This window comes from Chelonoidis abingdonii, chromosome 3 (genome assembly GCF_003597395.2).
Source record: "Chelonoidis abingdonii isolate Lonesome George chromosome 3, CheloAbing_2.0, whole genome shotgun sequence".
In the NCBI taxonomy this organism is placed as follows: domain Eukaryota; kingdom Metazoa; phylum Chordata; order Testudines; family Testudinidae; genus Chelonoidis; species Chelonoidis abingdonii.
In genome coordinates, this window is record NC_133771.1 from 2751280 (window position 1) to 2765385 (window position 14106).

The 14106-nt window shown below is 42.9% G+C and overlaps 1 pseudogene; it reads left to right on the forward strand.

The window, feature by feature from the left end:
* Nucleotides 1-10428: 10428 nt before the first annotated feature.
* Nucleotides 10429-11180, forward strand: LOC116814622 (splicing factor 3B subunit 5-like; annotated as a pseudogene).
* The last annotated feature ends 2926 nt before the right edge of the window (nt 11181-14106 follow it).

Here is a 14106-nt window from a genome sequence, read left to right on the forward strand (position 1 = left end):
CCTGGGACTTAACTATCTTGAGTAGTTTTGTATCATCTGCACTGTTTACTCCTTTTTCCAGATCGTTTATGAATATGTTAAACAGGACTAGGCCCAGTACAGATCCTTGGGGGACACCACTATTTACCTCTCTCCATTCTGAAAACTGACCATTTATTCCTACCTTTGTTTCCTATCTTTTAACCAATTAACAATCCACGAGAGAACCTTCCCTCTTATCCCATGACTGCTTATTTTGCTTAAGAGCCTTTGATGAGGGACCTTGTCAAAGGCTTTCTGTAAATCTAAATACACTATATCCACTGGATCCACAAGCTTGTTGACCCACTCAACAAATTATGTTCATCTATGTGTCTGACAATTTTGTTCTTTACTATAATTTCAACCAGTTTGCCCAGTACTGAAGTCAGGCTTACAGGCCTATAATTGCCTGGGTCACCTCTGGAGCCCTTTTTAAAAATTGTCATCACATTAGCTATTCTACAGTCATTTGGTACAAAAGCTGATTTAAATGAGATGTTATAGACGACAGTTAGTAGTCCTGCAATTTCATATTTGAGTTCCTTCAGAACTCTTGGGTGAATACCATCAGGTCCTGTTGACTTATTACTGTTTAGTTTATCAATTTGTTCCAAAATTTCCTCTAATGGCATCTCAATATGGGACAGTTCCTCAGATTTGTCACCTAAAAAGAATGGATCAGGTTTGGGAATCTCCCTCACATCCTCAACCGTGAAGAGTGATGCAAATAATTAATTTTGTTTCTCCTTAATGGCTTTATCATCCTTGAGTGCTCCTTTAGCATCTCGATTGTCCCGTGGCCCCAATGGTTGTTTAGCAGGCTTCCTGCTTTTGATGTACTTGAAAAAATTTGCTATTACTTTTTGAGTCTTTGGCTAACTGTTCCTCAAATTCTTTTTTAGCCTTCATAATTATATTTTTACGCTTCATTTGCCACAGATTATGCTCCTTTCTATTTTTCTCATTAGGATTTAACTTTCACTTTTTAAAGGATGCCTTTTTGCCTCTCACTGCTTCTTTGACTTTATTGTTATCTATGGTGGTTCTTTTTGGGTTCTTTTACTGTGTTTTTTAATTGGGGATATACATTTAAGTTGAGCCTCTATTATGGTGTCTTTAGAAAGTTTCCATGCGGCTTGCAGGGATTTTAGTTTTGCTGCTGTATCTTTTAATTTCTGTTTAACTAACCTCATTTTTGTGTAGTTCCTCTTTCTGAAATTAAATGCCACCATGTTGGGCCTCTCTGGTGTTTTCCCTGCCACAGGGATGTTAAATTTAATTATATTATGGTCACTATTACCAAGTGGTCCAGCTATATTCACCCATTGGACCTGATCCTGTGCTCCATTTAGGACTAAATCAAGAATTACCTCTCCTCTTGTGGGTTCCAGAACTAGCTGCTCCAAGAAGCAGTTTTTTAAGATGTGAAGAAACTTTAGCTCTGCATCCCTTCCTGAGGTGATATCCCAGTCAATATGGGGATAATTGAAATCTCCCATTATTATTATTGAGTTTTTATTTTAATAGACTCTCTAATCTCCCTGAGCATTTCACAGTCACTATCATCATCCTGGTCAGGTGGTCAGTAATATATCCCTATGCTATATTCTTATTATTCAAGCATGGAATTACTATCCATAGAGATTCTATGGTACAGTTTGGTTCATTTAAGATTTTTACTTCATTTAATTCTATGCTGTCTTTCACATGTAGTATCAGAGGAGTAGCCGTGTTAGTCTGGATCTGTAAAAGCAGCAAAGAGTCCTGTGGCACCTTATAGACTAACAGACATATTGGAGCATGAGCTTTCGTGGGTGAATACCCACATCGTCGGATGCATATAGCGGAAAATATCAGGGGGCAGGTATATATATGCAAGCAAGAAGCAGGCTTAGAGATAATGAGGGTTGTTTAACAACCAGGGAGGATGAGGCCTCTTCTACCGATTGAGGTGTGAAAACGCAAGGGGAGAAACCTGGTTTTGTGATTGGCTAAGCCATTCACAGTCTTGTGTTTAATACTGAGCTGATGGTGTCCATAATTGCAGATCGAACTGGAGCTGCAGCATTTATCTTGAAGTCTGGGTCCTGAAATGTTTTTTGCTGCAGGATAGGCTACCTTTACATCTGCTATTGTGTGTCCAGGAGTGTGAAAGTGTGTCTCCTACAGTTTTTGTATATTGCCATCGCTTAATATCTGATTTGTGTCCCATTTACTCTTTTGCCGGTAGGGACGCTCCAAGTATTGGCCGATGTACATAGCAGAGGGGCATTGGCTGGCATAGATGCGCGTAAATGACATTGGGGATCGTGAGAGTGATGAACCGTGATGGTGTGGCTGAGTCTGGTTTAGTGTCCTGTGATGTGTCGCTGGTGTAAATAGGTGGGCAGAAGTTTAACATCGAATTTGTTGCATGGATTCGGTTCCTGAGTTAGTAGTTACTACTGGGTGCAGTGTGCAGTTACTGGTGAAATACGCACTGCCCACCATCTCACATGAGCACCACGTACTGATCTTGAGAAAACCTACAATGCATGGAGGACCTTCCAGAAAACACCATCCTAAGCCACTATGGAATGTACGAGGCTCTCTACACAATAACATCACAACACGAATGGAAACAGCTGTCAGGAACAGTATCCGCGAGGATTGCCACAGCACAACTGGTACTAGACTCTGTTGCCCTTTAGCCTCTCACTACAACCTATTTCAAATTGATTAACAATATATACCTCCAGATCAGTGGCATCGCTGTGCACCTGTCATACCCCACAATAGCCAACATTTATGGCTGACCTGGAACTTCCTTCAGCCTGCCAATCACGGCCCCTCTCTACCTATCCGCTATCATTGAAAAAAAAAAATGGGAAAAAAAACAAAATTCCAAATGCATCATCTGGACCCAGGGAAAGGAGACCTGGAAAAAGTCCACTGACGATTCAACAGCGTCCACCCCTCATCACCCTAACCGGGACCAACTCTACATGGCGGTCCACTTCCTAGACACCACGGTGCAATAAGTGATGGTCCACATAACACCGCCTAATACCGAAACAACCTACCGATCGCTTAATGTCTACCTTCATGCCTCCAGCCCATCCGGCACATCACACACGATCATTGTCACAGCCACGCACTGAGGTACACCGCATCCCTGCGCTAACCTCAGACAGAAAGCCAACACTACAGAAATCTCCACCAAGCATTCTCAAAACTACAATACCCACGAGGAAATAAGAAACAGATCAACCAGAGCCAGAACGGTACCGCAGAAAGCCTCCTAACATGCCAAGACAAACCCAAGAAAGAAACGCAACAGGACTCCACTGCCATCACAATAGCAGCCGCATTAAAAACCCTCCCAACACCTCCTCCAGGGACTACAACTCCATCCTGGGACAAGGATCTCAACTTCACAGGCCTGGTGGCAGGCAGTCCTCGCCCACAAACAACCTGCCAACCTGCAACAATTCCACCAGATAACTGCACACCGCACCATAGTGAACTCTAAACTCAGAACCAATCCATGCAGACAAACCTCGATGCCACACTCTGCCATATACTACACACCGCGACACCAATCACAGATGCTTAAACAGATAAGCCATACTCATCCCCGGTTCATCACCTGCACATCCACCAATGTAATATACGCCATCATATCAGCAACGCCCCTCTGCTATATACATTTGGCCAAACTGGACAGTCCCTAACGAATAAGATAAATTGGATACAATCAGATATTAGGAATGTAGATATACAAAAACTTGTTAGGAGAACTCAATCCTTCCTGGACACAACAATAGCAATGTAAAGGTAGCTATCCTGCAGCAAAAAAATTCAGGACCACGACTCAAAGGAAACTGCTGAGCGCCATTTCATCTGCAAATTTGGACACACCTTATCAGCCAGTTACAAAGACTGTGAAATGGCTAGCCAACACAAAACCAGTTCTCCTCCCTTGTTTCACAACCTCAACCTGGTGTGGAAGAGGGCCTCATCTCCCTGGTTGAACTAACCTCAATTATGCTAAGCCTGCTCTGCTGGCATAAAAAAAAAAATCCCCCCTCTGGATATTTCCACACATGCATCCGAACGAGTAGTACTCTCCCACGAAAGCTCAGCCCAAAACGCTGTTAGTCAGTAAGTGCCACAGGACTCTTGCTGCTTCCATAATGCCACTCCACCAGAGACCGTTCTGTTCTTACCAATAATTGTAACCCTGGTATTACTGTGCCCCAATGATTATCCTTATTACCAAGTTCTGTGATGAGTAATTTATATCAATACCTTGTTAATATGAGGCATTCACTTCACCTATCTTAAATTATTTAGGCTTCCTGGCATTGGCTCTATAAGCACTTAAAACTTGTCACTTAGCTTCTGCCATTACATGAGTGACTGAATGGGCCTTTTTTTTTTTTGTTGTTTGTTTTTTTTACTGTTTCTCATCAGATCCTACCTGTATTTTATCATCTTCCATCCTCTCCTTATTAGGACATAGGGAATCTCCATTTATAGATCCTCGTCTAAGGGATGTCCGAACCACGTGCTCCTCCCCCCACCCCCTTCAGCTTTTCCACAGCCCTTAGTTTAAAAACTGCTCTACAACCTTTTTAGTGTTAAGTGCCAGCAATCTGGTTCCAGCTGGGTTTAGGTGCAGCCCACTCTTCTTGTATAGGCTCTCCCTTTCCCCAAAGTTTCCCCAGTTCCTAATAAATCTAAACTCCTCCTCCCTACACTATCCTTTCATTCACACATTGAGATGCTGCAGTTCTGCCTGTCTAACTGGCCCTGCGCGTGGAACTGGAAGCATTTCAGATAATGCTACCATGGAGGTCCTGGACTTCAGTCTCTTACTTAGCAGCCTAAATTTGGCCTTCAGGACCTCTATTCTATCCTTCCCTATGTCACTGGTACCTACATGTACCGTGACCACTGGCTCCTCCCCAGCACTACACATAAGCCTATCTAGATGTCTTGAGAGATCCACAACGTTTGCACCAGGCAAGCAAGTCACCATGCGGTTCCAACCTTGTGTGGAGTTTCCTGTGTGCCACCATCTTCTTACCTCATGGTGTGTAAAGGAATTGCAGCTGCTGGAAACTCTAGTTTCCCCCTCTTCCCCATAGTGTCTTCTATGTGCAAGTTGACTCTGCGAGGTCCAGCAACCACTAGTGGCAGCCAGCAGAACTGCAGCCCATTTCTGTGGGATAAAGGAAATTCTGCCTGCACAACATTAATTTCTGCAAAATTCTGTATTGTGCAGTGGTGCAAAATGTCACACCTGTATAACACAGGCCATAGAACTTCCCCAAAATAATTCCTATAGCATGTCTTTTAGAAAAACATCCAATCTAGATTTAAAAATCACCTGGATGGAGAATCCACCATGACCCTTAATAAACTGTTCCAGTGGTTAATTTCCAGTCAGATTTTGACTAGCTGCCACTTTCAGTCACTGGATCATGTTATACCTTTCTCTGCTAGATTGAAGAGCCCATTATTAAATATTCTCCCTCTAGGCGCTTATAAACTGTGATCAAATCATCCCTTAACCTCTCTTTGTTAAGCTAAATAGGTTGAGGTCCTTGCGTCTATCACTGTAAGGCATTTTTTCTAATCATTTTTCACTCTCATGGATCTTCTCTGAACCATCTCCAATTTTTCAATATCCTTCTTGAATTGTGGACACCACAACTGGACACAATATTCCAGCAGTGGTCACACCAGTGCCAAATACAGAGGTGAAATAACCTCTCTACTCCTATTCGAGATTCCCCTCTTTATACATCCCATGATCACATTATCCCTTTTGGCCACATTTGGAAACTCATGTTCAGTTGATGTTCAAGATTCAATTGATAAGTGAAGATATTCATCATGAACTCCAAATTTTATTCAGTCACTGTTTGCCAGGTTAGATCCGCCCTCCGGGTTACATTCAAGTCATATTTGGAAAGTTTTCTTCACAACCCCGAGGAATAGAGTTTTTTCAGAGCTTTAATTTGGATGAAATTTTTGAAGGAGGACATCTGCTCAGGAGACCTGTCACTGTCTCAGGCCTCATAGGAGAAGATCTTCCCCTCTCTTCAGTGCAACAGTTCCTTCCTGAGAAGGGGGTCTGCTCTCTTGACTAATGAACCCAAGATACTTACTTGTTCCTAGCTCAGGGAAATGTTATTTCCCAAAGATATGCCCTTCCATTTCCAATTTGTGTAGGGATCTCCTCTCCTGCTGTCTCAGGGAAAATTTCAAACAGGAAATACTTTCATTTTTAGAGGCGGTGGGGTAGGAAATCAAATGAATCAGACACAGCAAGGACCAATTAGACCAGTTAGTCCATTCCTGCTAGCCGCTATAAGATTGTTCCCACAGCCTCTGTTGCTTTGTCCAGTCCAGTTTATGCCCAATGTGTATTCTACAAGATATATAGAATTTGCTACCCTCATGCATACAGTAGTCTAATATAAACTATTTAAGAGTGTTTCCTCTGTGAAGTGGACTAGAAGTAAAACTGAGCAATTTATTAGTTTACACTAGTGAAATGCATAAAGTAAATAAACATCAAATAGTAAAAAACATCAAATAAGTAAAAAAGTCTTATTTTTTTAATTTTTAATCATCTTAAATTAAAGATTCCTTAGAAATTGTTTTACCCTGACATTGTCCCTTTAATGGTTTGCATTGGGGATAACAGATGCCTGGAGAACTATTTCACTGCTATCTTTGTCTAAGAGCACTGGTCAGAATGTGTAGGAGACAGAAGATGCCATTCTCACAGATAAGAAATACAAAGAAAACAAAAATTCTTCCAAACTCAAAGCTACTATTTACAGCTGCCTCCGACAGCAGCTGCTAGCCCTGTATGATGCTAATAAAATCCGTTTATAGAGGCTACATGTTAAACAGAGTTCATTTTCCTCTCAGTATGCATGTCTTTTTAGTGTTTGTGGGAATTAAGTGTGTGCATCAAGAAGAGAGTAAGACTCCTATAAATACTTCTTCTGAGTTCAAAATAGCATTTGTTATAAAAAGTGAATGACTGGATTAGTGCTGGTAATATCAAACAGCTTTGAGCAGTTCCACGGCGGTGCAAAGGCAGCTATGTATAGGAGAAGAAGAGGCCAGAGACACTCTTATGGAGGAGTATGCTTTAATCTTTGATGATGCAGTTTTGACTGAGGTTTTTAATCAGAGAAATATACTTATTCCAGGAGGAGCGCTGCTAGCTAAAAAAACATAAAAGGGGGCTACAAATTTACTCTTTCTTCTTGCTAAGATCAGCAATTTAATGCCACTGTGCATTATTTTGTCCATTTGTGAACAAAGTGCAAAAAGAATAGAAAGACTTCAGTTGATATTATCTCAGAGCTGAATACAAAAGCCATTCATATCTTCAGGCTGTCACAAAGATGGTAGAAAAACAAAAGCAAACAAAAAAAAATGTGGTAGAAAAGTTCTAATATTCTTTAACAGCAACCTCTGGGTCAGAGTCAAGGTTGTTCTGTTTAGGTTCTCAGATTATGCTTATCACTCTGGTATCTGATATGTTGTGATGATATCTATTTCTTTATACTTAGTATAAAGCTATTACGTAAATTAAGTTGTCATGGGATAAGAGAGAAGATCCTTTTATGGACTGAGAACTGGTTAAAAGACAGGGAACAAAGGGTAGGAATAAATGGTAAATTGTCAGAATGGAGAGGGGTAACTGGTGGTGTTCCCCAAGGAGAAGTCCTAGGACCAATCTTATTCAATCTATTCATAAATGATCTGGAGAAAGGGGTAAGCAGTGAGGTGGCAAAGTTTGCAGATGATACTAAACTGCTCAAGATAGTTAAGACCAAAGCAGACTGTGAAGAACTTCAAAAAGATCTCACAAAACTCAAGAGAAAGAGATTAAAAGCAACAGATGTTAGCATAAATTTAATAAAGGAGAGAATAGACTGAGAAATATATTATTGCCCTTTATAATTCTGGTAATACCACATCTTGAATACTGATACAGATGTGGTCTCCTCAATCTCAGAAAAAGATATACTGGCATTAGAAAAGGTTCAGAGAAGGGCAACTAAAATATTAGGGGTTTGGAATGGGTCTCATATGAGGAGAGATAAAGAGGATAGGAATTTTCAGTTGGAAAAGAGGACACTAGGGGGGATATGATAAAGGTTATAAATCATTGAAGTGATGTAAGAAAGTGTGAATAATGGAAAGTTATTTCTTAGGGCATAATATGAACAGGGGACCAAATGAGATTGATGGCAGCAGTTGAAACAATAAAGGAAGTTCCTCACGCAAGTGCACAGTCACGTTGTGGAACTCCTGGCGGAGAGGATGTGAGGCTAGCCTATAGACATGGAGTTTGAAAAGAGAACTAGATATTCAAGATGTAATCCATCAATGGCTATTAGGATGGGTATGGAATGGTATCTAGCCTGTTTGTCAGATGGGTGGAGAGGGATGACAGGAGAGAGATCACTTGATCGTTACCTGTTAGGTTCACTCCCTCTGGGACACCTGGCATTGGTCATTGTCAGTAGACACGATACTGGGCTGGATGGAACTTTGGTCTGACCCAGTATGGCCATTCGTATGTTCTTAGTAGGAGTAATATCTTTATCATATGGGCAGCATAAAATTATGTTCATTTACTTTATTTCTAAGTATTTGGTCTTTATATGTGACAGATAACTATACTTAGCAACCTTAACAGTGGCTTGAAATGAAGGTTTTATTCATCTCCTCTATGCAGGATTAGTCCTAAAATACATTTTCTAGTGCTTTGGTCAGTCCAATTTTGGTGTGTCTTTTCTTCTGTTTAACTGTTTATTTATCTCTCACTCTCTGTCTCCAAGCTTCTCTATCTTTCCCTTGTTCTAGTGGATCTTTTCTGATTTGCATATGGTGCCTTGGAGTGTTACACCAAAGTAATGAGGCGTTCTCCCATGTGGAGTGTCTCTGTTATACTTAGTCCTAATGAAATAGAATGTGACAAAGAGAGTACATTCTTATTAGTAAAGTGAGTGACTTCCTTTCTGTTGATAATGGTGCAGCCACACAGAAAGTGCCTCAATCTAGAGTATTTCCTAGTTTCTGCAGCACTGAGGAAGGGGAACTAGTGGGCTAGCTAACAATGGCTTTGCATTTTATCAGCAGTGACTTTTGGTCATAATGATTTTTTTTTTCAAGCAAGCATCTCCTAACAGAGTATCTGGGATGTTGTACAAAAAAAAAATTCAAATGAAATATGTGACCACATCTATCTTACGACCCTCGTTACTGTAGTGTCCAGGCACCTCATGATTTGTTAATGTATTTATCCTCACCTGAGATGAGGAACTGTTATCATCATTCCCCTTTTATAGATGGTCAACTGAGACACAGAGAGCCTAAATGATTTTCCTAAAGTCACATGATAGGAAGTTTGTGTCAAAGCAGGGACTTGAACTTTGGTATTCTAATGCTTATGCTAGTGCCTCAATCACTAGGCCATCCTTCCTTTCCAAATGGGGTCATCCCAGATGCAGCTAGCCAACAAAACTAGAAATAACTCAAAACCTGTGACAAAAGTGAGACCAATCCAGCGAAGAAAAGTCTTGCACTGAGTTCTAAAAATAGTGTAATTGAAGGATGTTTTCATGGTGAGAAAGTTCCATACAGAGTCTGTGAACCAAGAAGGCCCTTCCCTAAACCCCATCCAGACAGAACCTCAATGGTGGGGCAGCATGGTGACTGTGTGTTCTAATATTCCTTACTATCAAGTAAGCTCCCATAGATAGAACATAGCATAGCTTCACTATGTAACAGCTTAGGGCAAGAAATGAAGTATGCCATATTCATTTGAAACTGCAGAGGAAAATTTATTGAAGTAGAATATAAGCACCCAATTGGTATTTAGTCCAAACACCAGAACTAACTACTCTTAACTCTTGTGAAAAGTACTATGGGATTGTCAATAACCACTAATAGTCAGACATTGTTTTTACATGTCAGCTGAAAGACAGGACCTCCAACAATATGGGAGTCCTTAGTACCATACTGGGGCATTGATTCAGTGCTGACTTGACTCTGCTAAATTACCAACACCACTTCCTGCTAAATTACCAACACCACTTCCTGCATCATACATCACACTGGTTATTTCCTTAGAATTCTGCAATTCAATTACTGACCAGGTCTACGCTGCTTAGCTTTGTCATCACTTTCATTGTCATAATTTTCCATTCTTCAGAGGTAGAGATATTTCTGTTGAAAGTGCCAATTTTAATTACAAGGAGGGTTTCTCATGTATGAGCCCTCTTAACTGAGGAAAGTTTCAGTGCCATTTTATGCCTGAGCCAGGTGAAGTCTGGAAGCGGTTGGGGCTCGGTGGTTTCAAGAGAGGCCTCTGCTGCTGCTGCCATGATGGATCATTACACCATCCACAGCCAGCTTTAGCACCTGCAGTCCAAGTACATCGGCACGGGCCACGCGGACACCACCAAGTGGGAGTGGCTGGTGAACCAGCACCACAACTCATACTGCTTCTACATGGGCCACTTCGACCTGCTCACCTACTTCGCCATCACTGAGAACGAGAGCAAGGCATGCGTGCGCTTCAACCTCATGGAGAAGATGCTGCAGCCCTGCGACCCGCCCACCAACAAGCCTGAGGAGTCCTAGCACCGCCCCCCCCTCTGCCTGCCAGGGAACACCCCCTCCGCCCGCCAAAAACGTTTGGACCCCGGCCCGGTTTCCTCAGAACTCACCCAACCTCAGGGGAGCGAAGCCAGGATGGACTCAGGGCGGGAGCGGCTCTCGGGAGGAGTGAGACGAAGTTGCCTTGCTGCCGCCGGAGGTAGGAGCTTGGGCTGGCCGTGCTGGATCCTGTTACCCCCTCGCCGCTGTCGATCACAACCGAGCCTGGCAAACGCATTGATCCGTCGCCCCGCCTCCAGCCGTGGCCTGTGAGGTAGCCGGGACCCCCACTACCCGATATGGGGCCTAACTATGAGGAAAGCATATGTCGGCGGGATCAGCCACGGTGTGGCCCCTTGCTCCTGAGGGGTCTTGACCTGGACTGGAGGGACTTAGCTGTTAGGCCTTTCCTATGGGGTAGCACTGTTTGCAGTCCTACGCCATCCTTTGTTTAGCTGTACGGTTTTTGTTTTTTTTTTAAAATATGTGAAATAAAAATGCATTGAGTGCTTTCAAAAAAAACTGTTGACTTTTGTTTCAAGTTGGCAACAGTCATTGTTATGCTAAGATTTGGTTTTGTTTCGTTTGTGGATTTCCTGCTTTCTTGCAGTGTTCATTTCTCCATAAAAGTTGATTGGATCTCTGTATTTTTTTTTTTAACATTCCTTTATTGAAATACTTATACAAAGAATATCATAGGGATTGTATTCACAAGAAAATTAAGTTTGTATTAAAACAGGACTTTGAGGAGTCAAGTAAAGTAACAAAATATTAAATACAACTTTTCAGTCAGTGTAGACAGGGTCAAGCTGTGTTTATCATGTTATCTAATTGTGAGTAAACCCTACCAGAACTAAATTCACTGCTCAGTTATAGATTTGTGGGGTAGTGCAGAATTCAGGGATGCTGAATGCTCAGAAATCAGACCAGGAAGGTCTGAAGCCAAATAGACTTTTTGCCCTGGACAACGTGCCCTGAGGGGAGTCACATTACCCACAATCCTGCCTGGCTTCATACAGAGCAGTTCCAGAGCATCGGACCTTTGACTGCATCACACTTGTGTGCTTGACCACATACCCGCATAAGGAAAAAAGCCTGAGGGGACCTTGGATCCAGACCATCAGCATTAAACTCTTTTGACTCAAAATAAGAAAAATGTTTGCAACACAGTTTTGGGGGGAGGGATAGCTCAGTGGTTTGAACATTGGCCTGCTAAACCCAGGGTTGTGAGTTTAATCCTTAAGGGGACCATCTGGGGCAAAAATCTGTCTGGGGATTGGTCCTGCTTTGAGCAGGGGGTTGGACTAGATGACCTCCTGAGGTCCCTTCCAACCCTGATATTCTGTGATTCTATGTGGTTCTGTTCAGTATTAAAGGACTATTAAGATTGCAGTTTCTGAAGGAACCACAAAGAAATCAGAAAGGGGAAGGGTCAAAGCTGACACAGAAGAATTGGCCCACTACCATACTGAGCAAACAACAATGAAGTTTAAAATACTGCTGACCCAGCACACTAACCCAAACCAGACACAATGTAAGGACAATTGGTTAAGCAAAGATACATTGTGAAAATCGTGGGGAAAAATTGTGGTCTATGGGGAAAGAGAGAAGTGGGGAAGGAAAATCTTCTATATTCTTCCAGTTTCAGACTGTTGCTTTCCTCACTGACAGGCAGAGTTCCACAGATATTTAAAAAATATAAGTTTTAATATCTTGAAATAGGAATGATTAGATGCTTCAAAGTATAACCTATGGGCTATGGATCTTTCCCCTCCAGACCACTGGTTCCAGTGCATTCTAACTCATCAGTCACTGAAAATTGCTTCTATCTGACTAGCATTCAATGGGGCTTATGTGAAATCATTTGAGAATCTCAGTCTAGTTCTTAGTGGGACATGTTTTCACATCACAAAATCCACCGCTATAGTTGAACCTTTTGTTTGTAGTCTCACCAAAGAAACCAATGACTGAATCTGCCCTAGAGAATAAACTGTCTTATCTCTCTGTGTGGTACCTCTAGTTGTGAAGCACATTGGTAGAGGATGATTGTGATGGGGCGGCTGCCCCTCACTCACAGGAAGAGGGTTAAAAGCAGCCCAAGGAAGGCTGTGCCAGAGGCAGACAATTAAAAAGGGGCTGAGAGGAGTAGCCAGTCATGACCCGGCAGGCCCAGATAAGAAGGGCTGCAGGCAGAGCAAAGTTCAGTAGCTGACTGGAACTTGAGTGAAGAAGAGCAGGCTCCTAGCAGGGGGAAGAAGCCCCAGCAGCTGGGACAATTCAGTGCAGCCAGCAGGAACTGGAAAGCTAGAGAGAGCTCCTAGCTGGCTGCTAGGGCCTGCAGGCTGAGGCCTTGAGGTAAGAGCAGAAAAGGGTGCTGGAGCTGCATGGCATGTGGCCCCGGGACAATGGAGTGCAGTTACCACTGAGGTAAGTGGCTAGACAGAGATTGCAGGTTCCCCAGAAGAGGAGAACACAGTGTGTGGCAGAGCCAGAGGGCAGAGTCATGAAGAGAACACCATGGTCCTGGGAGTGATGTGGGTCCAGGAGTGGAGGTGATGGTTGGTGAGATACCACCAGAAGAGAGCGCAGAGCTAATTCCCAAGACAGCCAGTAGGAGGTGCTGCAGTGGCGAGTCGCACACCATCACACATTGTGGAGAATGCAGGCACACGGTCACACACCGGGATGATAGAGGACTGTAGGCACTATTGCCTGTCTCAGAGATTTGAGAGATTGAGGGACACAGAACATGGAGACAGTGGAGGCAGGATATACAGAGGCCTTCTTTGTGGAGGGTTCTGAGACCTTCTCAGACTGGACTCCGGAGTCGGTGTCCCTGCGAGCATCACGGGCGGCTTCAGGAGTATCTGCAGGCCTATATGACCTGGCTAGCAGAGCAGCAGCTGTACCTGTTCAAGTCACTGAGAGGGGGAGTTTGTAGGAATTGCAGGGAGCAAGAGGGGAAGCCAGGCACCAGGACCAGAAGGCCGGGAGGATGTTATGCCTGTGGGCGAGAAGGACACTGGAAGGCAAAGTGTCTCTATTGGGATGGACGAGAGAGACCCTACCTGGAGAATGGGAAGAAAATAGAGCCCAAGAGAACCCCAGCTGTGAGGAGAACAGGGAGGGGATGAATTTATAGAGCAATCATATGTCCCCTCAGTCTTTGTTTGATTAGACTAACCATGCCAAGCTCCTTAAGTCTCTTCTTGTAAGATAGGTTCTCCATTCTTCTGATCATCCCAATAACCCTTCTCTGCATCTGTTCCAGTTTGAATTCATCTTTCTTAAACATGGGAGACCAGAATTGCACACAGTATTCCAGCTAATGTTTCTCCAGTGCTTTGTGTCATGGTTATTACCCTTCCCTGTCTCTGCTGGAAATCCCTCACCTGATACATC